The 25,848-nt window shown below is 49.9% G+C and overlaps 3 long non-coding RNA genes across 4 annotated transcripts; all 3 read right to left on the bottom strand.

Annotated features, from left to right (window-relative positions):
* Positions 1 to 3,041: 3,041 nt before the first annotated feature.
* Positions 3,042 to 4,865, bottom strand: LOC311431485. The gene is made up of 4 exons (XR_014689485.1): positions 4,753 to 4,865; positions 4,103 to 4,196; positions 3,858 to 3,993; positions 3,042 to 3,144 (listed from the first exon to the last, which is right to left on the bottom strand). It is a non-coding gene; the product is annotated as an uncharacterized lncRNA (long non-coding RNA).
* Positions 4,866 to 5,456: 591 nt separating this feature from the next.
* Positions 5,457 to 7,511, bottom strand: LOC311431484. The gene is made up of 4 exons (XR_014689484.1): positions 7,204 to 7,511; positions 7,059 to 7,099; positions 6,735 to 6,788; positions 5,457 to 6,634 (listed from the first exon to the last, which is right to left on the bottom strand). It is a non-coding gene; the product is annotated as an uncharacterized lncRNA (long non-coding RNA).
* Positions 7,512 to 23,178: 15,667 nt separating this feature from the next.
* Positions 23,179 to 25,233, bottom strand: LOC311431483. 2 transcript variants are annotated; one of them, XR_014689482.1, is made up of 4 exons: positions 24,909 to 25,233; positions 24,781 to 24,821; positions 24,457 to 24,510; positions 23,179 to 24,356 (listed from the first exon to the last, which is right to left on the bottom strand). It is a non-coding gene; the product is annotated as an uncharacterized lncRNA (long non-coding RNA). The 2 variants fall into 2 exon arrangements; XR_014689483.1 differs by having other exon boundaries at positions 24,926 to 25,233.
* Positions 25,234 to 25,848: the final 615 nt, after the last annotated feature.

Raw genomic sequence — 25,848 nt, 5'->3', positions numbered from 1 at the left:
GCGATCTTTGGCAGGAACAGCTATCGAAAAAGAACCAACAAAATCCCCTTCGTCGACAGCCATCCGAACCTTTATCGTCTAACAGCAGTCCTACAAACATCCCCTGGGATGCTCAACTCCTGAAACTTTCTGTTCAACTTGAGGCAGAACAAGCCCTTACCCTGGGCACCTTCACCCAGCTCTCCACTGCTAGCAGAGTAGCACCCTGATACTGTCCAGGACGCGCTGCAGCAGCCTACTCGCTTACGCGTATTTACTGCAGCCTGGTTCGAGACGCGCACAGAGGGACCCACGAAAAATCCACCCTTTCCTTCAGAGAAGTAAATACATACATACATACGGACGACACGGTAAGGAAGAAAAGCTGAACACACAGCATGCGGTCCTTTACCGTGGGGCAGATCCAGCATCAGCACAAGGAGCTTTGGGGCACGTGAGCGATCATCTACACCGGCCATCGCGACAAGCCAAACTCACGCACACGAGCCTCGACCTAAAAACACAGAACACATTAAGTTCCTTTATAGCTTATGGAAGTAACAACCAGCATCTTAGATGCAGTTGGATAGTTGGATTGCATCAGCTTAGGGACTGCCTCCTTCAAAACGCACAGGGGGGTGGGGAAACCAGTCTTGGAAACCTGTTGCCTAACAGGAAGGAGACTGTTGTCTTCTCCTCCATAGGTGACGTTCTTCCAAGCATCGTCCTGCTCCTGGATTTTACCAGCCGCGACGGGATGGTCCTACCGGCGTGAGTCGGGAACGCTTCCCACGGGGTTTCTGTGACACTGAAGTAAGTTTTCCGCAGGTACAAGTAACGCAGCACGAGACGGCAAGGAAGCTAAGGCACCGTCTGCAGCACAGCACGTGTGCGATATTGGGCCTGAGGGGACCAGTCAAAGCCTGCAGTAATCGCTGAACAGGTGGGCAAGCAGGGAGCCCTACGGGAAACAAAGCTCACGTTCTGCAAAGCTCTTTTCCCGTCAAGAAGACGGCCTTTTCTATTCAGCGCATTTACTGAACTTTAGGCTACTTCCCATTCGCTTTGGCAAGTTAGCCTTTGCGTAAGCCAAGAGGTTTTAAACTGCCAAGCACCACTGATGGTTCTTGTTCTCCAACAACAGGGAATTTCAATCAGGGCACTCGTTAACAGGAAAGCCTGGCTCTGTTTCACACAAATCACGTACCTAAACCACGGAGACAGGAGTCTGCAGGAAGAACTCTTTAAAAGGTGAACTTAAAGAGAAGGATACTACTCATTTTTCCACAACTTCTGCAAGGACTGCGGCAAAAAAAGGCTGAACCAGGGACGTCTCTATCATCATCCCCTCTAGAATTCAGCAACTCCATACAGTTATGGGGCAAATACCACAGCTGCAGCGCAAGACAAACAAAGACCTCGAAGGTCACGTTTCTGCCTGCGTACCGAGTTCCGCTGGGAAGACCCCCCACCTCTGGAAAGACCCCCAGCCGCTCAACTCCCAAGCAACGTTGCCACGGCCAGTGCTTACGCAGAGTTTTGCTCTCTCTCGCTGCTCAGTACAGGCCCAAGGCCTCCTTTATTGCACACAGTTCAAGCAAAACTCTTGGGACATAACCAAGAGACAGACAGACAGACAGACAGAAATTGCCTCTCACGTCTGTCCTCACTGACCGCAACCAGCGTCCTGGAAAGCCCCGCAAGCACCGGTCTATTCCTAGGACAACTCCGAAAGCTGAGGCGGGACAAAGTTTAGCCTCTCGTACCAAAGACTGAGCAACAGACAGAGCCTGACAGGCCAGTTCATTCTAGGTCTAAGAGGCTACTACGACTCGGCAGGCACTACGTGCCTTCCTTCCCTTTGCGCTTCCCAGCGCCGAGCAGCTCGCGCTTCCGCAAATTCAATGAAGCCTTTGAGCCGGGGCTGCAGGAAGCTTACGAGCACGCCTTGATTCCACCCCGAGGTCGCTGCGACTTACCTGGGCAGTCGGGACGGACGGGCTGCTCTCTCTCCTGAGAACCCTGCGACCGCAGCACGCCAGCTGCGGCTTTCCTCGCTTTACCCGGTGCGCCACCTTCGCTCGGCAACAAACCCCGCAGGGGTCCTAGCGGCGGGGAGCTGCTTCTGCCCCGGTGAACCGCAGCACAAGGAGAGAGCCGGCTGTCAGGACGCAGGGAGAGGAAAGCCTCCGAGGCGCGGCGCGGCGCAGCCCAACGATCAAGCGCAGCGAGGACCCGCGCCCGGCCTCAACACCCCCCGCCCCTCCCGGCCCGACGCTCCGAGGAGGCACCCCCGGAGGCTCTCGCTCGCCTCACCGCCGGCAACCGCGCTCGCCGCCAGCGGCAACCTGCGCCTCCCGGCGCGCACGGCCCGGCCCCGGCCCGGCCCCGGCCCGGCCGCGCAGCCCGGAGCCCACGTGGCCGCCCGGCAGCGCAGAACTACAGCTCCCAGCATGCCTCGGGACGGAGCACTCCAGCCAATCCAGAGGGGCGTCGGCCACGCGCACGCAACGGCACCTCCTCCTGCTGCCCTCTCTGCCCCCCCCCGCCGCCGCAGCCGCCCCCCTCTCCCCTGTCCCCTCTCCCCCAGCCCCCCGAAGCCGCCCCAGCTCCTCTCGTGCTCCGAGCATCTCCAGCATTTCAGGAACTGGAACCCTGGAACCGCTGACGTCTGGCACGTGTCAGAAACGTGGCAGGAGACGTACTCTGCTGTCGCAAGGCACTTGCAAAGCCGGCCCGACAGCTGAAGCAGACTCACACAGTCCACCGAGCAACTCGGGGCCCCCACTGCTGTCCACTCACCCTCATGCTTCGTTCAAGCTTCCGTGCCTACGCCCTGAGCTACAAGAAACAAAGAGAGAAGGTCACATCCACAATGGATACGCAAACAGTGCGGCACATGCAGAGGACTCAAACACAGAGACCAGAGCCAGACAAATAAAACAAACAAACAAACAAACAAACAAACTGAAGTCCACAAATGCCACAAGGCCATGAATGCATAGCAGCCCCGGCAGGGGTAATGGCAGACATACCCTTTGCAGATGAAAAAGGTGACCCCGCTCAGTCTCTTGGTAATACTGCACCAACACGGTCAAGCCTCTTGTAGCATGTCATCAAGCTGGTTTTAGTCCTCTGGAGAGTTACACAAGTGGGTTGATTCATCTAGAGATTAAAATACAGATCAAACACAGGAGCGTATCCCACCATCCCAAAAAAAAAGTGAGCCAGCAACCTCTGCTACATATCCCTCTATGAAGTGAATTCCAAGCCCTTAGAATTCCAGAAATCCATAGACTCCAGCCTGCCTAGAGAACCCGGCAACTGACTGAAGGAAAAACAAAGCACTTACCCCCAAAGAGCAGCCCAGGCAGAAGGAGCTCTCTGACGGCATACTTGGGGCTCATATACCTTTTGGTCCCACCCAGCACCCAAACCCAATCACCTGGGAAAGGGGAGGGGCAAAGCACATGAAAGTAGAAAGAGGAGGAGCAGCAGCTGTGGTTTATTTACTTATTTATAAGGCTTAGCTCAACAGCATGCAGAGGGCAGACAGGAGAACTGGGGTGTTTCTAGAAGCAACAATCCCCATGCTTTTGCTGCAGCTTTGAATATTGAAAGGACAACACAACCAAGCAAGTAACTGAAGCTTTTTCAGCTCGAATTAGCTCAAACTTTTATTTACGCAGAAAGAAAAATCTAGGAGCAGAACAGATTATACGCCAACAAAATCAATTCCGTTCCACTCGCAGCAAAAATCACTTCCTTCAGCAGGCTATCTGAGAACCAAAAGGCTATGCTGATGGGTCAAAACACACTACAGGACACTGGGGCCGGGCCCTCCGCTGCACCCACTTAAAACCCATCCCTACACTCACCAAGGTGCAACCCCAACCCGAACACAGACGCAGCATTTCAGCCTCAACACAGTTTCCAGAACTGCTGGAAAGCAAGCTTCATCCTCAGCGAGGCGTGCTCAGGCTGCACAGGAGGGGGCTTCGGGCACCTCTTTGCCTACCGAAGAAGACCGCCATCAGCACCTGCTTTGTTCCGATCCTAAAGGCTAACATCACAGCCCACGTCGCCTGGGACACCTGATAAACAGAAGAGAAAGCAGCCATACCGTTTTCAAGCCGTCCCTGCACGTGTCGCTCCTCGATGATCTGCAACCTCCTCTCAAATCCTCAACCGCTTCTGTGGAGAGCCTGCCATGGCACCTGCAAAGCAAGACCCTTCGCAGTCACCTCGTGCTACTTGGCAGTTCTGCTCCAATCCAGCTCACAAACAGCCCGCCCTTCCCGTGCTGCTCTTCAGAGTGCAGCTTGGCCCCTCTGAGCCTGTGCGACACACCTGTGAAACAAAAAGAAAAGCATAGGCTGAAGCAGCATCCAAAGCCACAGCACAGCTGGGACAGTTACTCTCATCTGCTCCCTAACCTCTGCTCCCTCACCTGCCCTCGAGGCAGATGCTTCCATCTGCTCTCTTAGGCCAGCTACAACACCCCTGAAATATCAACAGGATTTTTACTGTACTTTGTGCAGTTAAGTAACTGCAGTGACAACTGCACCCCTAAAGTACCTGCTACATCTGTTCATCGCTCACCTTGCCAAAAGCAGCTCCGGTCAAGTCCCGCGTTGTACACTGTGTTTCAGCTTTAACAAATGAAAACGGTCACAAGATAATCATTCAGCTGCCAGCATTAGCACCCATCCCTCAACAACACAAAGGGACCCCGCTTACAATATTATCATTTCAAAACAGCAGCCCCCATACCTCAGCACACCTCAGAAGTAGACCAAGCCAGTCACCGAGCTGCCTACGGAGCGCTGAACAGTTCCGGAAGGAGCTCTTTCCTGTGACAGGTTCCTCCAAAGGTTTACGCTCTACTGGGGACAGGAGAGAAATAAAAATAAAAGTTTCAAAAACCCCTTATCTGTAAGCTTTCAAGATTCCACAGACCTCCTCCTCAAGCACACCGTTCAAGCACTATGCGAGCAGCTGCTCACAAGCAGCTCAACTCTTCCCCCCCACACGCACATCTGACAAACACCACAGAGATGACTGTGCCTGCTGCCCTTCAGTACGTGCCCAGAGGCAGACCAGATGTCTTCGCCAACACAGTCCGGACAATGTATTAGCACACCCATGCACTGCCACGTTAGCTGTCATCACTAACTGCCAGGCAGGACAGCTCCAGACCAAACACATACACACACAGCCACGCCACAAACACTACAAACAAAACACACAACACAAGGCGCAAGAAAAAGTGACCCCCGGAGGGAAGCCCTATGGCAACAGCAAGTCACAACAGGTGCTCTGCACCAGACCCAAGGAGAGACTCAAATGTCACGACACGCGACTGGAAGACACTGCCAGAACTGGGGTGATGGAGGCCTAAAAAGCCTTCCTTCAAGACAAGAGACCAGAAGGATGGGGACTGAAAAACCCATATGATTCAAAGATCGAAGCCGAAATTCCTTTAAGCGGTATATTCTTTATTGCAGCGCTGGATGCACGGGGGGATCTCTCCACCTATCGTGCATACCCAAAGCAGAAAGCAGTCTTGAATTTATACAATCAATCTATCAATATTCTACCGGCGTCTATACATATTCATTGCCTACCCCCGCCTTCCCTCGCTTCTCATGCTAATTAGCCTTTTGGCACCTTGCGCCTGAGTAGAGCCTCCCAAGAACTGTGGGCAGGGGCCTTTGGGACGTGGGCAGGGGTCTTTGGGAGGAAGACCCCGAGTCTTCCTCACATTGTACTTTTCACCTTTGGTCAGGAATCCGCTGAGTTGGCATGTTTCTTAATCGCAAGAGCTGGCTGTTGCTAATTCTTCCCTTTGTTGTGTCTTTATAATGAATTCCAACGTCCAGTTTTGAGATTTATAGTCCTTACATTTGTTTCTCTGTCCGTCTGCCGCTTCCTTATCGTGAGTTCCGGTGTCTTGTTTCGAGATATACAGTCCTTGTCTGGGGACTGTCCTTGCCTCCCCAATACCTCCTTAATCACATAAGACGACGCTTAGGAAATCAATTCCCAAGCAAGAGCTCCTGATGCGGCCCAGATGACTTCCACAAGAGCGAGGATGGAAACAGATGCGATCTCAAACCGAATATGATGCACGAGACCTGAAACAGAACTGCACTTCAAGCAGCGACTGCAAGACAAGAAGTGCTCGGATCAGAGCCACGATGACAAAACAAGCACTGAGGCCCTTCAGCACCGCTACCAAGTCGCCTGTCTGGTCTGTCCAGTGTAAAAAGCTAGAAGGATATCAAGACCCGAGAAGCACAGAACAGACATTGCAGAAGCAACACTACAGGACAGACGAACAGAAGGAAACTGTCCTGCCTGGCGCACGCACTCACGCTACAAAATAATCCCGCTGCTTCTATTAGCCTGGTGACCCAGCCACAAGCAGCCTGAACGTGACCCAGCCTGAACCACCCTCGCAGCGGCACCAAGTATTTTCAGCCAGCTGGCTCCACGCTGCTCTGGCTCCCAGCTCCCATTAGCCACCCCAGATATGCAAATACCAGGTGCCCCCCAACTTAGCTCTCAGGTTGCTGCATGGTAAATTCCCTCCGCCTCAAGAAATACACAGGCACTGGTCGTCATCTTAGTCAATTGCCAGGCTCATCATCAGCTGCAAAAACAGAGTACCAGCATTCACTAGCATGCCGGTCATGATGCCCACCTTCTCCACAACACTGACTACTGCTGATGCAACATACAACTATGCTCACCTGTTCCTCTCCAAATCCAAGCTCCAACAGTGCAACCAGTATCATCCACACCACCTGGGAAAACAAAGGGATTAAATGATCGTTGCGTTCACAACACATCACCCAATGGTGTGTTTTTTTTGTTGTTGTTGTTTTTGTTATTGTTGGTTTTTGTGTGTGTGTTTCCTGTATTTATTTATTTTTTAGTCTGCTTTAGCTCAACGGCATGCAGAGTGCAGACAAGAAAACTGGGGTGTTTCTAGAAGCAACAATCCCCACGCTTTTGCTGTAGCTTTGAATATTAAAAGGACAATACGACCCAGCAAGTAACTGGAACTTTCTTACCTGGAATTAGCTCAAACTTTTCTTCACATTGAAAGAAAAATCTAGGAGCAGAACAGATTATACACCAACAAAATTGAGTCCATTTCATCCCCAGAAAAAAAATCACATGCTCTCATCCCCTCCTGTACCTCAGCCGCTTGCCTACCCCACGTGGCACACGCTTCCATCTGTTCTCTTTACCCACTTATAGCACCTCTAAAAGGCAAACTGGAATTTTACTCTATTGGCTGTAGGAAAATAACTGCAGTGACAACCGCGCCCCAAACTGAGCCAGCAGCCCCTACTAAACATCCCTCTACTAAGTGAATTCCAAGCACTTAAAATCCAGAAATCCATAGACTCCAGCCTGCCTAAACAACCCTGCAACGGACAGAAGGAAAAACAAAGCACTGTCCCCAAAAGAGCAGCCCAGGCAGAAGGAGCTCTCTGATGGCATGCCTGGGGCTCATATAGCATTTAGCCCCGCCCAGCACCCAAACCCAATCACCTGGGAAAGGGGAGGGGCAAAGCACATGAAAGTAGGAAGAGAGCAAAAGGAGCAGCTGTGTTTTGTTTTGTTTTCCTTTCCTTTCCTTTCCTTTGTTTTTTAAAATCTGTTTTATCTCAAAAACATTCAGAGAGCAGACAAGAGACCTGTGGTGTTTCTAGAAGCAAAAATCCCCTTTTGCTTTTGCTGCAGCTTTTAATGTTGAACTGATAACGGCACCAAGCAAGTAACTGAAACTTCTTCAACTGGAATTAGTTTAAACACGCTCACCGTCATCTGCAAACACAGAGAACCAGCATTCACTAGCCCTAACCCTAACCCCAACCCTCACCCTAAACTCTAACCCTAGCCCCAGCCCTAGTCCCTAAGCCCAACCCTGGTTCCCGAGAACTTCATTTCCAGGCATGCTCTGGGCGCTCAACATGGCCTCCCGGAGGTCCGGAGGCCCAGAACTACATTGCCCGGCATGCTCCGGGCACCCAACATGGCCTCCCGGAAGTTCGGAGTCCCAGAACTACATCTCCCGGCATGCTCCGGGCAGTCAACACGGCCTACCGGAAGCCTGGTGCCGGAAAACTACACCTACCAGAATTCCCTGGACAGCCAGCACGGCCAATCAGAGGCCGAGTTTTCGAGAACTACATTTAACAGCACTCACTGTAACCCTAGCCCTTCCCGCCCTTACACAAAATAGCCTCAAGCCCTATCCCTAAACATCCTCGAAACCCCTACGGACCTAACCCAAACTATTTACCACACTAAACCCCTGAAGTCCTATGCCTAAAACCCCTAACCCAATAAATTAAGACGCTCAAATCCCAAACCCGCAAAATTGAGATGCTCAAATCCCAAACCCCCTTCCAAAAAAGAAAAAGAAAAATCAAGAAAAAAAAAAATCAAACAAAACAAAAACAACAAAAGGGGTAGATCTGGTGGCATCTGCCCTGTAACCCTGCAAAAATCACGAGGGACCTAGAACAACAAAGCAAACGCACAAAATAACATTGACATCCTATCCATAAATGTGCTATAACAATTAATCACCTCCAAAGAGCTTCAAGCAATAAATGCACATACTACTAGATCGGTTTCCTCTAAAAGATCGTACCAGACCCTGACCCACCAAAAGAACCCTGCATGTAGCTAACAGAAGCATCAACAAAGCACTGACCCCAAAGAGCAGCCCGGGCAGAAGGAGCTCTCTGATGCCGTGCCTGGGGCTCCTATACCATTTGGCCCCGCCCAGCACCCAAACCCAATCACCTGGGAAAGAGGAGGGGGCAAACCACAAGAAAGAGAGCAGGAGCAGCAGCAGCTGTGTTCTTTTATTTATTTATTTATTTGTTTTTTTTTGTGCCTATCCCTAGTTTACAGCATGCAGAGTGCAGACAAAAGAACTGGGGTGTTTCTAGAAGCAAAATTTACCGTATTTATGCCTCAGCTTTGAACATAGAAAGGACAATACAACCAAGAAAGTAAATGAAATATTTTCCACGGGAATTAGCTCAAACGTTAGTGTTAGGTCAGAGGTTGGACTCAATGATCTTGAGGTCTCTTCCAACCTAGAAGATCTGTGATTCTGTGTGATTTACATATGAAGAAAAATCTAGGAGCGTAGGAAATTACACAGCAAAAAAAACAACGACGTAATAAGCAACGCGCATGCACGGCCCCACGGCCGCCTGCAGTACTCGTTTTCCACCAGCAGGAGGCGGCAGAGGGCGCCCCCGGGCCCCACCGCGCATGCGCCCCCCTCGGCCGCCTGCAGTACTCGTTTTCCACCAGCAGGAGGCGGCAGAGGGCGCCCCCGGGCCTCACCGCGCATGCGCCCCCCTCGGCCGCCTGCAGTACTAGTTCTCCACCAGCAGGTGGCGGCAGAGGGCGCCCGCGGGCGTCACCGCGCATGCGCGCCCCCCGGACGCCTGCAATACCCGATTAAAACCAGCAGGTGGCGGCAGAGGGCGCCCCCGGGGCCCCACCGCGCATGCGCGCCCCCCGGCCGCCTGCAGTACCCGATTAAAACCAGCAGGTGGCGGCAGAGGGCGCCCGCGGGCGTCACCGCGCATGCGCGCCCCTCGGCCGCCTGCAGTACCCGATTAAAACCAGCAGGTGGCGGCAGAGGGCGTCCGCGGGCGTCACCGCGCATGCGCGCCCCCCGGCCGCCTGCAGTACCCGATTAAAACCAGCAGGTGGCGGCAGAGGGCGCCCGCGGGCGTCACCGCGCATGCGCGCCCCCCGGCCGCCTGCAGTACTCGCTTCCCACCAGCAGGTGGCGGTAGAGGGCGCACGCGGGCGTCACCGCGCATGCGCGCCCCCCGGCCGCCTGCAGTACTCGCTTCCCACCAGCAGGTGGCGGCAGAGGGCGCCCGCGGGTGCCAACGCGCATGCGCGTCCCCCGGCCGCCTGCAGTATTCGTTTTGCACCAGCAGGTGGCGGCAGAGGGCGCCACCGGACCCCACGGCGCATGCGCGTCCCCCGGCCGCCTGCAGTACTTGCTTCCCACCAGCAGGTGGCGGCAGAGGGCGCCCGCGGGCGTCACCGCGCGTTGCGCGCCCCCCGGCCGCCTGCAGTACTCGTTTTCCACCAGCAGATGGCGGCAGAGGGTGCCCACGGGCGTCATGCGGCATTCGTGGCGCCCGGCAGCCTGCAGTACTCGCTTCCCACCAGCAGGTGGCGGCAGAGGGCGCCCCCCGGCTGCCTGCAGTACCCCTTCACCACCAGCAGGTGGCGGCAGGGGGCGCCACCGGACCCCCACCGCGCATGCGCGCCCCTCGGCCGCCTGCAGTACCCGAGTAACAGCAGCAGGTGGCGGCAGAGGGCGCCCGCCGGTGCCACCGCGCATGCGCGCCCCTCGGCCGCCTGCAGTACTCGTTTTCCACCAGCAGGTGGCGGCAGAGGGCGCCCGCGGGAGGCCTTGTCGGGCGGATCACAGCTCGCCTACTGTGCCATTCGGAGCTTGTGGCTGTATTTTTTCCAACGTATTTGCTACCCACACCCCGCGGGGCAGCTTGTCTTACAAAGAATTCTCTCTGTTAATATTCTCTTTAAGGCGGGCACGAAGCATCCACTGCTCTTCTAAGCAAGCAACCTTCCTTCTGTGCTCCCTTCGGGATGCAGGACTATGTGCACTCAGATTTATTCCACTCATTTTTCTTCCCCTTTTCATTGGCACAGTCTCCAAGGACGCCTGGCTTTCTTCTCACAGACTCGCGTCCGTTTCAGTGTAAGGCATCTAATCCAAATTCAAATTATCCAGATAAAACAATAGAGAGGTAAGAGAGAACTGTCTGAGTTAAAGTCACCATCTTTCTGTAACTAATTTAGCAGACAGCTGTACCACATCAGAGGAGGAGGTTTAGATGCTAACCAGGTCAGGCACATCACGGTCAAGTGAGCGCCCCCGGAATCACTAAAGAAACTTAAGGAAGAATCTACTAGAAGAAAGCTGTCTCCTCTTACCACCACCTATTTAAAAGATAGTGTAGTACAGGCAGTTCTACGTGCATAAAACCACATACACACAGTATACCTGACCCAAGTAAATTCCCTCTGAGAAGTCCACCATTAAGCAAAAGAGGTGTATTGTGGTGACATACAGCTGCCGTGTAATGATCCTGAAGGGATGAATCGCCCTATGTATTCCAAGGTACTCCTGTGGTTCGTTTGTTTTTTTTTTCAAGTACGTTCCCGCTAAGAAAAGAGTTCAGAATTGTTTATAACGAGTTCGTTCCAAGTGTCACTTTCTCACTTAACGTAGTAATAAAGATACGCTGCTGCTTTTGGATTTTATTTCCTTCTTGAATCTCACTGGTGTAATTCCAATGGTCAAACAACCTCTTCCAGAAAGACCAGCCCACTGCTTCACAGGAGAAGGAAAAGATGTCTCACACACGCTGGCTAGTACTAAAAAGAGTAATAGGAAGAGAAGTTCAGGCCATCAATGTAAGTATGTTTCCCTGCCTCTTCTGCTGGCTGGTCAAGTGGAATCCTCAGGACAGCCCCAGTACCTTGTGAAGAGCTTCTTAACGCCAGCACAACTTCAACCTGTCTTTTAAAAGAAAGCTGTTAAAGGAGCAGGAGACTGTTTTTAAATGAGAACAACCGAAAATAAAATTATCTGAAGAGCCACTTACTACTGGCATATTACCGTTTAAAAGGAAAATATTAATTACGTGCAGGTGCTCCAGTCTTCGTTGCATTTTCTGTGATTCACAACATTACCTTTGAACAAAAGAGTAAGAGGAACGGAAGGGAGGATATTAACTCGGGTAACCAAGGATTTGGTAAGCTGGAACTTGGTGTCTTTAACACTTTAGCCTTGGAGCAAAAATGTACACCCTGTACAGGCTGAGCTGACTGATGAGGCAGGTGCTCCAGGGTACGTGCTACCGGGAGGTAAGTAACAAACACATTCCGCAGCTATTACCAGAAGTGGGGTTTCAGGATATGCAGACTGGTTTCACAAAAAATATTAGCGGTCTGTTGGTGACAGACAATTTGAGGAATTCAGCGCTGCCCATTACAGACTCCTCAGATCGGCACTTAACGAGAATTAATAAAACGTTTTTTTTTTTTTTTATATATATATATATACACACACACACACACACACACACCTATGTTCAAAAAAATGCATACAGTTAAAATATCAAATTAGTGATCCGGTAACAACACTGTTCAAAACCAATCTCTTTTGTATGAACATTAAAATAAATGCACACTTTTAAAAGCATTTCTTTTTAGTGCTTCCAAAGCACAGCGTGTGCCAAGGCAAGGCCACCTGAAGAATCCCCGTCCTCCTCACGGGATGAAAGAGAACTGAAGTCAGGGACCTGGGAAGCCTCAGGTGCGCTTTCATAATGTCTGCAGATAAAAACAGAAGAGAGTCTGAGGTAGATTGTTTAGTAACCACCAAGTGGTAACAGTCACAGGGCTGTCTTTAGCTTTCATTAACACAACAGCAGTTTCTTTACTCTCGATCTATGCTGAATCTCAAGTTTAAAGGCATGGCTAGCAGTTCTCGGGAACAAGGCCCTCGTCTCTGTGCTGGCAACATGCAGTATTACCAGTGCAGGTGTTTCTGGGAGTTTTGGTTGGTTGGTTGGTTTTTTATTGGGGGGGGGGGGGGGGGGGGGGGGGGGGGACACAACAGATGGGATCTCTCCACAATGCAGACACTGTGTGCATTTGACAGTGCCCCATTTTAGTGCGATCCACTGCCTATTGCACGTAAAACGGCTAATGACAGTATTCAAGTGAGTAAATTCTCACCACCTGCAGGAGGGGCAGCAATGGTTATTTTTTTCAGCCTGTTGAGCAAAGAGCACCCTCCACAGGAAAAAAGCCACACCTTTCGTAGCACGTCCTTAAGGTTACAGCCCAGCTTCTGCCGATAGAGGTTCGTAAAGTTAAAGCTCTGCTGCTTCTTCTCGGACTCTGACAGTAAGATCACTTGACCGCCAGGATGGCGAGGGCAACAGCTACGTCCTCTTCCACTCTTCTGCGGCACAGCAAACTCATTCCCGGTCCGTATTCCTCTGGCTGGTACACTATTATCTACCGTTCACCTGATTAACTCTGTTGGGTAGGCTGTTGAACTCTAGCTCCTCTAGCGTTCTCTCTAAGTGCTGTATTAAGACACGATTTTTAAACCTAGGGAAGTAATTTCATTTCTTCTTCCAAAAACAGCAGTTAAATAACTCAGTATTATTTGGCCACGACAAACAGTATTAGCGGAGGCTCTCTGTTTCCAGCATGGAAGAGCTTCCCTCATTTCTGACATCAGAATGGCAAATTTAATTTGATACAGCCATCTTTCCCCAACCCACGCAAATTCTGGGTCTTTCTTCCATAACCACCCGTATCTTTCTATTTCACACTTCAGCTCTAGGTAACGACCATTTACTTCAGAAAATACAACGGCAGTTTGACCGCTGAAACTGTAATAATTTAAGTATGTCAAAACAAAACACTTGTTTTGGAAAAGACTGAGATTTGCTATCATGAACAACGTTAGCGTTTAACTCCGAATCATTCGTATCTATACAAACCTTGCTCCTTCCCTTATAGCAAATTCAATGAAATACTTCTGAGTTTCCATCCGTCCTTGTACGTACCTCCTCAAGAAGAGAGAAGATTTTTTTCACGATCTTAAACAAGAGATCCAAACAGATATTAGAAACAGATCTTGTAAATGCATTTTCAGTAAATCTCAACAGCCAAAGGAAAAACAACAAAGCCTAGAGTTTCCCATTTCTGCATACAGTAATGCACGTAAGAAAAAAAAGCCAGCATACCAATAATTTGAAGTGATATCGATTAGCTGATATTCAAATGTAACGCTGAATTTTCTTCTCTTAAAAGAGCAGTATCTAGAAACACCTGCCCTTGGAAAATGCAGACTAGGTTTAATCAGCAGAGAAGCCTTGTATCTCCACGAACACGCTGCCATGATCAGCAGTTAATAGAAACAAAGGGATACCGAGCCATGTTTCAACCTAGAGCTGTCATTTTTGAAAGCAGAGGTTTAAGATAACTACTCTTTACAAGATGACCGATCTATGTGGAGCATGAGCACGATTGTCTCGTATAAAGTTTAACAAAAAAAAAAAAAAAAAGTAGCGCAAAAGAATGAACCGGACACCTTAGATGTGAAACAACAGTATTTTTTCATTGGTTTCTGTGTTTTCTTCTCTGAAGCAACTATGAAAACACGAATGGTGCTGTGACTAAGCCTGCTTAAGAGTACTGCAGTAAGGACGGTGAGGATATAAAGTTGGACTGTGAATACATGTACTTACTTTCTTGTTCTTCCACTACTTGTACACGAGTAATCAAAAATCATTCCAAATCTGAGGTTTTATTTTCAAAATAGATCCTCATTTCAAGAAAAAGTCTTCTGTACCCCTAGCCTATTTTTAATACACTAATAAAGAACTTACTTCTTCCACGTTTGCAAACCTCTTTCACCACTCTGATTTTAATACCAGCATCGCTTCCCTCCAACATTGTAGGTGTTATTTTAAATCAATTTGGCACAGATTCAGAAGTAGACTCCATCACTCGTTTTTGGTCATCTCCAGCCACGCTGTAATTTAGAGGCCCTCGAACAAGTGCATTGGTACCAGGTTTACGATCCAAGCCATCTTTGCATCATTTAAGCAATTGAACTCATCATGTAGAGAGTCTAAGTCACCAGGTGACATTTCATCCTCTCCCTTAACAGCTGGAACCGAAGAAGCCATTTGCACAGACAAGCCATCAATTTGCTCTTCCAGCAACTGACAGTTTTCTGCTTTCTTCTCTCCATTACCATCTTGGACAGTACTGATACCAGTGTCTGAAAATTAAGAAGGAGCTTAGTAGTGCATATAACTGCAGGATCAAAAAACACAGAAGGACATTATTCTGCATCCCTTCTTGTTGAAAGTACTGTGGAGAGAGTTACTCAGCACTGTCAGATCACTTCAGTAGTTTTATTCACCCTTTGACGCAACCACAGGAATACCTCCTTTTGGGCTGCTACCGTCTCATATGACTGTCGTGAAGTTATTTGCTGTATTCCCATTTCAGTGACTAAAGCAAACTAAAGTTTCCCCTCCTTCCCCCAGTTCCAGCAAATTTTTCTTTCGACTCTGCTGCAACAGGTGGGTAAATTACTATTTGTGAGAAATTTAAATTTTTTTTTTTTTTTTTTTTTACACACTTTCCTTCCCCACTTCTCCCTTCCCCACTATAGAATACACAAATGAGAATTAAAAGCTGAAATGAAATCCTTGCTACCGCCAAACCATCGTGGTGAAAGGTTTCAGCACTTTTTAGAAACAGTTCCAAATTATTGCTCATTCAGGACTTCGTTACCTATAGCAACAGCCTGTTTGTCTAAGCCGACCAAAGAAATTCAGTCCCAATTAACTCTAAAACTTACGTGTCCTTTTGAATTAACACGGAAAGCACGGAGACCTTTTTTTTTTTTTTCCTGCACACTATGTCCATTTATGACCACACAAGTTCCTGTACTACAACAACTCCAACACACCTTTATTTGTTGGCATGCCTTTGAGGTTCAGATATGGTGACGGAGATCCAGCAGCACAGGGTGGCCCTTTCCCACCAACATGGTTTGTCACAACAGTGACTGTGGCCGTCGCAATAGCGGCGACGTGCTACGCCTTCTCTCTTTAGTGATGCTGGAGTATTGGGCTCTCCAGGACGCTTGATCTTATTCTGAGGCCCAGCAACAAATTTATCTGCTTCATCTATCATCGTACCCTGAAAAGACTTTTTTTTTTTTTTTTAATATAAGTAAAAAACAATTGCTTCGTCAATTCACTACCAGAGTATTTGCCTCCGTGTTACAATTCAGTTACTTTTCAAATAATGATACAGCAGATAGCAAGACTTCTCCTACCTTCTCATCCTGTTTGAACAGACTGCCAAGTGTATGAAGAAGCCTTTTTGGTTGATCTGGATCAATCTCCCGAAGGGGTGAAGGCATCATTTTCAACTACTCCTGATGATTTCCCCTTTGAGCAACAGGAACGCCGTGAAGGCAGTCTGCAGCAGAACAAGGTATCTAAATTTAGTCTACCTTAAGACTAAGGAAATACAAGCCTCGCATGCTTCCATTTCCAGTGTTAGCATTTAAGATCTAGAAATCACTATTTCCTCCCTCTACAAAACAAAGGAAAAGCAAAAGGCAAATAAAGCCCCTCTTTCCTTTCACCATCACTATAAGAACATCTACTGCATCCTGTTGCACAGGAAAGCTCACCCATGAAACTGAATTTTCAAATTCCAAGCACGCACAACATGTTTTGTGACAGAAGGCAGAAATTTCATTCTTTTCCTTCGGAATCTAGGGAAGGACGACTGACCCAAGAAACGATGCAAAGTCTACTTCCTCTCCCACACCGAGGACAGAAACACTACTTAGGTGAATTAAATAGCTGTACCAGAATATTAATAAATAATTGTGTCCATTTACCTTCATCCTGCCCCACGATATCCCTGTGTGTTTTCAGAAGATTGCTTCTCATTCCGGTTAGCTGATCTAGAAGATTGTGACAAGACATATCATATGCATTTCTGAATGCCCGTGGCTTCAAATCCTAGTTTTATAATAAAACAAGTAACTTTCAGTTAACCCGCGAGTTCTCACGCACAAAGAAATTGCTCTGTGGGCTGTACTACCGTTAACTACTAAAAAAAAAAAAACAAAACAAAAAAAAATTCCAAAACAACTTCAGACATTCTGAACGTATTCTGAAACAACTTTCTTTCCATCTCTCCGGAAAGAGCTTTCCTCCTATCTGTGACAAAGGAAAAAAAAAAAAAAAAAAAGTTGTGATCGCGGGAGTCGTTACACAAAGCCACACTCTGTGAATTCACTACTACAGTTAAGATCATTTTTAGTCAAAAATACCTCGGCAGCAATGCTATCACTGCAAACATAGCGTTGCCAAAAAAAAAAAAAAAAAAAAGAAATTCAACTCAAGATATAGGAGAGGGCGAGCTAAAAGCACAAATAACATGACCGATGGAGGCTGCAACAACCACCTGGTAGATGGTTGTCCACAGCCCTCGGATTGCATGGTCGTCTTTCCTGACAAACGAATACTGGAAGAACAGAAAAGATACACCGTGTGTCCGCAAAAGCCTTCGGGGAGACTACTGAAAGGAAAACCAAACCAAAAAACTAGGAACAGCAAGTGGCGTATACGTCAGTTTTGTTAACAGAGCACCACTAATGTACCAGGAATTTCCACATTCTTCGCCCCTCCTCTACCTTGAAAATGTCACCCAATTCTGTCAGTGTCTTCACCATCAGCATTTATTTATTTATTTCGTTTTTCACGTGGACATCCGAGGAAAACATTGAGTACCCTGTCATCGAGGAAGAAGAGAGGGGGGGGGAAAAAAAAAAAAAAAAAAAAAGAGAGATGAGGGGGGAAGAAGCACTGCCATTCCTTTCCTCGGTAATGCGAGCAAAAAGCTCAGGCGCTCAGCAACAATGTGCTTTGAAAGATAAAACACAGAAGAAACTGCACGTTATTTAGTCTCAGCTACAGAGTCACGTGTATTTGTACCTGCTCATTTATTCATCTGCCAGTGTATTTTAGTACAAACGCTACAGAACATAGAAACCGCAAGGTTACTACTACCTTTTGTGACCGACGCGATCTTTGGCAGGAACAGCTATCGAAAAAGAACCAACAAAATCCCCTTCGTCGACAGCCATCCGAACCTTTATCGTCTAACAGCAGTCCTACAAACATCCCCTGGGATGCTCAACTCCTGAAACTTTCTGTTCAACTTGAGGCAGAACAAGCCCTTACCCTGGGCACCTTCACCCAGCTCTCCACTGCTAGCAGAGTAGCACCCTGATACTGTCCAGGACGCGCTGCAGCAGCCTACTCGCTTACGCGTATTTACTGCAGCCTGGTTCGAGACGCGCACAGAGGGACCCACGAAAAATCCACCCTTTCCTTCAGAGAAGTAAATACATACATACATACGGACGACACGGTAAGGAAGAAAAGCTGAACACACAGCATGCGGTCCTTTACCGTGGGGCAGATCCAGCATCAGCACAAGGAGCTTTGGGGCACGTGAGCGATCATCTACACCGGCCATCGCGACAAGCCAAACTCACGCACACGAGCCTCGACCTAAAAACACAGAACACATTAAGTTCCTTTATAGCTTATGGAAGTAACAACCAGCATCTTAGATGCAGTTGGATAGTTGGATTGCATCAGCTTAGGGACTGCCTCCTTCAAAACGCACAGGGGGGTGGGGAAACCAGTCTTGGAAACCTGTTGCCTAACAGGAAGGAGACTGTTGTCTTCTCCTCCATAGGTGACGTTCTTCCAAGCATCGTCCTGCTCCTGGATTTTACCAGCCGCGACGGGATGGTCCTACCGGCGTGAGTCGGGAACGCTTCCCACGGGGTTTCTGTGACACTGAAGTAAGTTTTCCGCAGGTACAAGTAACGCAGCACGAGACGGCAAGGAAGCTAAGGCACCGTCTGCAGCACAGCACGTGTGCGATATTGGGCCTGAGGGGACCAGTCAAAGCCTGCAGTAATCGCTGAACAGGTGGGCAAGCAGGGAGCCCTACGGGAAACAAAGCTCACGTTCTGCAAAGCTCTTTTCCCGTCAAGAAGACGGCCTTTTCTATTCAGCGCATTTACTGAACTTTAGGCTACTTCCCATTCGCTTTGGCAAGTTAGCCTTTGCGTAAGCCAAGAGGTTTTAAACTGCCAAGCACCACTGATGGTTCTTGTTCTCCAACAACAGGGAATTTCAATCAGGGCACTCGTTAACAGGAAAGCCTGGCTCTGTTTCACACAAATCACGTACCTAAACCACGGAGACAGGAGTCTGCAGGAAGAACTCTTTAAAAGGTGAACTTAAAGAGAAGGATACTACTCATTTTTCCACAACTTCTGCAAGGACTGCGGCAAAAAAAGGCTGAACCAGGGACGTCTCTATCATCATCCCCTCTAGAATTCAGCAACTCCATACAGTTATGGGGCAAATACCACAGCTGCAGCGCAAGACAAACAAAGACCTCGAAGGTCACGTTTCTGCCTGCGTACCGAGTTCCGCTGGGAAGACCCCCCACCTCTGGAAAGACCCCCAGCCGCTCAACTCCCAAGCAACGTTGCCACGGCCAGTGCTTACGCAGAGTTTTGCTCTCTCTCGCTGCTCAGTACAGGCCCAAGGCCTCCTTTATTGCACACAGTTCAAGCAAAACTCTTGGGACATAACCAAGAGACAGACAGACAGACAGACAGAAATTGCCTCTCACGTCTGTCCTCACTGACCGCAACCAGCGTCCTGGAAAGCCCCGCAAGCACCGGTCTATTCCTAGGACAACTCCGAAAGCTGAGGCGGGACAAAGTTTAGCCTCTCGTACCAAAGACTGAGCAACAGACAGAGCCTGACAGGCCAGTTCATTCTAGGTCTAAGAGGCTACTACGACTCGGCAGGCACTACGTGCCTTCCTTCCCTTTGCGCTTCCCAGCGCCGAGCAGCTCGCGCTTCCGCAAATTCAATGAAGCCTTGGAGCCGGGGCTGCAGGAAGCTTACGAGCACGCCTTGATTCCACCCCGAGGTCGCTGCGACTTACCTGGGCAGTCGGGACGGACGGGCTGCTCTCTCTCCTGAGAACCCTGCGACCGCAGCACGCCAGCTGCGGCTTTCCTCGCTTTACCCGGTGCGCCACCTTCGCTCGGCAACAAACCCCGCAGGGGTCCTAGCGGCGGGGAGCTGCTTCTGCCCCGGTGAACCGCAGCACAAGGAGAGAGCCGGCTGTCAGGACGCAGGGAGAGGAAAGCCTCCGAGGCGCGGCGCGGCGCAGCCCAACGATCAAGCGCAGCGAGGACCCGCGCCCGGCCTCAACACCCCCCGCCCCTCCCGGCCCGACGCTCCGAGGAGGCACCCCCGGAGGCTCTCGCTCGCCTCACCGCCGGCAACCGCGCTCGCCGCCAGCGGCAACCTGCGCCTCCCGGCGCGCACGGCCCGGCCCCGGCCCGGCCCCGGCCCGGCCGCGCAGCCCGGAGCCCACGTGGCCGCCCGGCAGCGCAGAACTACAGCTCCCAGCATGCCTCGGGACGGAGCACTCCAGCCAATCCAGAGGGGCGTCGGCCACGCGCACGCAACGGCACCTCCTCCTGCTGCCCTCTCTGCCCCCCCCCGCCGCCGCAGCCGCCCCCCTCTCCCCTGTCCCCTCTCCCCCAGCCCCCCGAAGCCGCCCCAGCTCCTCTCGTGCTCCGAGCATCTCCAGCATTTCAGGAACTGGAACCCTGGAACCGCTGACGTCTGGCACGTGTCAGAAACGTGGCAGGAGACGTACTCTGCTGTCGCAAGGCACTTGCAAAGCCGGCCCGACAGCTGAAGCAGACTCACACAGTCCACCGAGCAACTCGGGGCCCCCACTGCTGTCCACTCACCCTCATGCTTCGTTCAAGCTTCCGTGCCTACGCCCTGAGCTACAAGAAACAAAGAGAGAAGGTCACATCCACAATGGATACGCAAACAGTGCGGCACATGCAGAGGACTCAAACACAGAGACCAGAGCCAGACAAATAAAACAAACAAACAAACAAACAAACAAACTGAAGTCCACAAATGCCACAAGGCCATGAATGCATAGCAGCCCCGGCAGGGGTAATGGCAGACATACCCTTTGCAGATGAAAAAGGTGACCCCGCTCAGTCTCTTGGTAATACTGCACCAACACGGTCAAGCCTCTTGTAGCATGTCATCAAGCTGGTTTTAGTCCTCTGGAGAGTTACACAAGTGGGTTGATTCATCTAGAGATTAAAATACAGATCAAACACAGGAGCGTATCCCACCATCCCAAAAAAAAAGTGAGCCAGCAACCTCTGCTACATATCCCTCTATGAAGTGAATTCCAAGCCCTTAGAATTCCAGAAATCCATAGACTCCAGCCTGCCTAGAGAACCCGGCAACTGACTGAAGGAAAAACAAAGCACTTACCCCCAAAGAGCAGCCCAGGCAGAAGGAGCTCTCTGACGGCATACTTGGGGCTCATATACCTTTTGGTCCCACCCAGCACCCAAACCCAATCACCTGGGAAAGGGGAGGGGCAAAGCACATGAAAGTAGAAAGAGGAGGAGCAGCAGCTGTGGTTTATTTACTTATTTATAAGGCTTAGCTCAACAGCATGCAGAGGGCAGACAGGAGAACTGGGGTGTTTCTAGAAGCAACAATCCCCATGCTTTTGCTGCAGCTTTGAATATTGAAAGGACAACACAACCAAGCAAGTAACTGAAGCTTTTTCAGCTCGAATTAGCTCAAACTTTTATTTACGCAGAAAGAAAAATCTAGGAGCAGAACAGATTATACGCCAACAAAATCAATTCCGTTCCACTCGCAGCAAAAATCACTTCCTTCAGCAGGCTATCTGAGAACCAAAAGGCTATGCTGATGGGTCAAAACACACTACAGGACACTGGGGCCGGGCCCTCCGCTGCACCCACTTAAAACCCATCCCTACACTCACCAAGGTGCAACCCCAACCCGAACACAGACGCAGCATTTCAGCCTCAACACAGTTTCCAGAACTGCTGGAAAGCAAGCTTCATCCTCAGCGAGGCGTGCTCAGGCTGCACAGGAGGGGGCTTCGGGCACCTCTTTGCCTACCGAAGAAGACCGCCATCAGCACCTGCTTTGTTCCGATCCTAAAGGCTAACATCACAGCCCACGTCGCCTGGGACACCTGATAAACAGAAGAGAAAGCAGCCATACCGTTTTCAAGCCGTCCCTGCACGTGTCGCTCCTCGATGATCTGCAACCTCCTCTCAAATCCTCAACCGCTTCTGTGGAGAGCCTGCCATGGCACCTGCAAAGCAAGACCCTTCGCAGTCACCTCGTGCTACTTGGCAGTTCTGCTCCAATCCAGCTCACAAACAGCCCGCCCTTCCCGTGCTGCTCTTCAGAGTGCAGCTTGGCCCCTCTGAGCCTGTGCGACACACCTGTGAAACAAAAAGAAAAGCATAGGCTGAAGCAGCATCCAAAGCCACAGCACAGCTGGGACAGTTACTCTCATCTGCTCCCTAACCTCTGCTCCCTCACCTGCCCTCGAGGCAGATGCTTCCATCTGCTCTCTTAGGCCAGCTACAACACCCCTGAAATATCAACAGGATTTTTACTGTACTTTGTGCAGTTAAGTAACTGCAGTGACAACTGCACCCCTAAAGTACCTGCTACATCTGTTCATCGCTCACCTTGCCAAAAGCAGCTCCGGTCAAGTCCCGCGTTGTACACTGTGTTTCAGCTTTAACAAATGAAAACGGTCACAAGATAATCATTCAGCTGCCAGCATTAGCACCCATCCCTCAACAACACAAAGGGACCCCGCTTACAATATTATCATTTCAAAACAGCAGCCCCCATACCTCAGCACACCTCAGAAGTAGACCAAGCCAGTCACCGAGCTGCCTACGGAGCGCTGAACAGTTCCGGAAGGAGCTCTTTCCTGTGACAGGTTCCTCCAAAGGTTTACGCTCTACTGGGGACAGGAGAGAAATAAAAATAAAAGTTTCAAAAACCCCTTATCTGTAAGCTTTCAAGATTCCACAGACCTCCTCCTCAAGCACACCGTTCAAGCACTATGCGAGCAGCTGCTCACAAGCAGCTCAACTCTTCCCCCCCACACGCACATCTGACAAACACCACAGAGATGACTGTGCCTGCTGCCCTTCAGTACGTGCCCAGAGGCAGACCAGATGTCTTCGCCAACACAGTCCGGACAATGTATTAGCACACCCATGCACTGCCACGTTAGCTGTCATCACTAACTGCCAGGCAGGACAGCTCCAGACCAAACACATACACACACAGCCACGCCACAAACACTACAAACAAAACACACAACACAAGGCGCAAGAAAAAGTGACCCCCGGAGGGAAGCCCTATGGCAACAGCAAGTCACAACAGGTGCTCTGCACCAGACCCAAGGAGAGACTCAAATGTCACGACACGCGACTGGAAGACACTGCCAGAACTGGGGTGATGGAGGCCTAAAAAGCCTTCCTTCAAGACAAGAGACCAGAAGGATGGGGACTGAAAAACCCATATGATTCAAAGATCGAAGCCGAAATTCCTTTAAGCGGTATATTCTTTATTGCAGCGCTGGATGCACGGGGGGATCTCTCCACCTATCGTGCATACCCAAAGCAGAAAGCAGTCTTGAATTTATACAATCAATCTATCAATATTCTACCGGCGTCTATACATATTCATTGCCTACCCCCGCCTTCCCTCGCTTCTCATGCTAATTAGCCTTTTGGCACCTTGCGCCTGAGTAGAGCCTCCCAAGAACTGTGGGCAGGGGCCTTTGGGACGTGGGCAGGGGTCTTTGGGAGGAAGACCCCGAGTCTTCCTCACATTGTACTTTTCACCTTTGGTCAGGAATCCGCTGAGTTGGCATGTTTCTTAATCGCAAGAGCTGGCTGTTGCTAATTCTTCCCTTTGTTGTGTCTTTATAATGAATTCCAACGTCCAGTTTTGAGATTTATAGTCCTTACATTTGTTTCTCTGTCCGTCTGCCGCTTCCTTATCGTGAGTTCCGGTGTCTTGTTTCGAGATATACAGTCCTTGTCTGGGGACTGTCCTTGCCTCCCCAATACCTCCTTAATCACATAAGACGACGCTTAGGAAATCAATTCCCAAGCAAGAGCTCCTGATGCGGCCCAGATGACTTCCACAAGAGCGAGGATGGAAACAGATGCGATCTCAAACCGAATATGATGCACGAGACCTGAAACAGAACTGCACTTCAAGCAGCGACTGCAAGACAAGAAGTGCTCGGATCAGAGCCACGATGACAAAACAAGCACTGAGGCCCTTCAGCACCGCTACCAAGTCGCCTGTCTGGTCTGTCCAGTGTAAAAAGCTAGAAGGATATCAAGACCCGAGAAGCACAGAACAGACATTGCAGAAGCAACACTACAGGACAGACGAACAGAAGGAAACTGTCCTGCCTGGCGCACGCACTCACGCTACAAAATAATCCCGCTGCTTCTATTAGCCTGGTGACCCAGCCACAAGCAGCCTGAACGTGACCCAGCCTGAACCACCCTCGCAGCGGCACCAAGTATTTTCAGCCAGCTGGCTCCACGCTGCTCTGGCTCCCAGCTCCCATTAGCCACCCCAGATATGCAAATACCAGGTGCCCCCCAACTTAGCTCTCAGGTTGCTGCATGGTAAATTCCCTCCGCCTCAAGAAATACACAGGCACTGGTCGTCATCTTAGTCAATTGCCAGGCTCATCATCAGCTGCAAAAACAGAGTACCAGCATTCACTAGCATGCCGGTCATGATGCCCACCTTCTCCACAACACTGACTACTGCTGATGCAACATACAACTATGCTCACCTGTTCCTCTCCAAATCCAAGCTCCAACAGTGCAACCAGTATCATCCACACCACCTGGGAAAACAAAGGGATTAAATGATCGTTGCGTTCACAACACATCACCCAATGGTGTGTTTTTTTTGTTGTTGTTGTTTTTGTTATTGTTGGTTTTTGTGTGTGTGTTTCCTGTATTTATTTATTTTTTAGTCTGCTTTAGCTCAACGGCATGCAGAGTGCAGACAAGAAAACTGGGGTGTTTCTAGAAGCAACAATCCCCACGCTTTTGCTGTAGCTTTGAATATTAAAAGGACAATACGACCCAGCAAGTAACTGGAACTTTCTTACCTGGAATTAGCTCAAACTTTTCTTCACATTGAAAGAAAAATCTAGGAGCAGAACAGATTATACACCAACAAAATTGAGTCCATTTCATCCCCAGAAAAAAAATCACATGCTCTCATCCCCTCCTGTACCTCAGCCGCTTGCCTACCCCACGTGGCACACGCTTCCATCTGTTCTCTTTACCCACTTATAGCACCTCTAAAAGGCAAACTGGAATTTTACTCTATTGGCTGTAGGAAAATAACTGCAGTGACAACCGCGCCCCAAACTGAGCCAGCAGCCCCTACTAAACATCCCTCTACTAAGTGAATTCCAAGCACTTAAAATCCAGAAATCCATAGACTCCAGCCTGCCTAAACAACCCTGCAACGGACAGAAGGAAAAACAAAGCACTGTCCCCAAAAGAGCAGCCCAGGCAGAAGGAGCTCTCTGATGGCATGCCTGGGGCTCATATAGCATTTAGCCCCGCCCAGCACCCAAACCCAATCACCTGGGAAAGGGGAGGGGCAAAGCACATGAAAGTAGGAAGAGAGCAAAAGGAGCAGCTGTGTTTTGTTTTGTTTTCCTTTCCTTTCCTTTCCTTTGTTTTTTAAAATCTGTTTTATCTCAAAAACATTCAGAGAGCAGACAAGAGACCTGTGGTGTTTCTAGAAGCAAAAATCCCCTTTTGCTTTTGCTGCAGCTTTTAATGTTGAACTGATAACGGCACCAAGCAAGTAACTGAAACTTCTTCAACTGGAATTAGTTTAAACACGCTCACCGTCATCTGCAAACACAGAGAACCAGCATTCACTAGCCCTAACCCTAACCCCAACCCTCACCCTAAACTCTAACCCTAGCCCCAGCCCTAGTCCCTAAGCCCAACCCTGGTTCCCGAGAACTTCATTTCCAGGCATGCTCTGGGCGCTCAACATGGCCTCCCGGAGGTCCGGAGGCCCAGAACTACATTGCCCGGCATGCTCCGGGCACCCAACATGGCCTCCCGGAAGTTCGGAGTCCCAGAACTACATCTCCCGGCATGCTCCGGGCAGTCAACACGGCCTACCGGAAGCCTGGTGCCGGAAAACTACA

This window comes from Aythya ferina (genome assembly GCF_964211825.1).
Source record: "Aythya ferina genome assembly, chromosome: 2".
Lineage (NCBI taxonomy): Eukaryota > Metazoa > Chordata > Aves > Anseriformes > Anatidae > Aythya > Aythya ferina.
The sequence above is the reverse complement of the archived record's forward strand: the minus strand, read 5'-3'. Positions and strand labels throughout refer to the sequence as shown.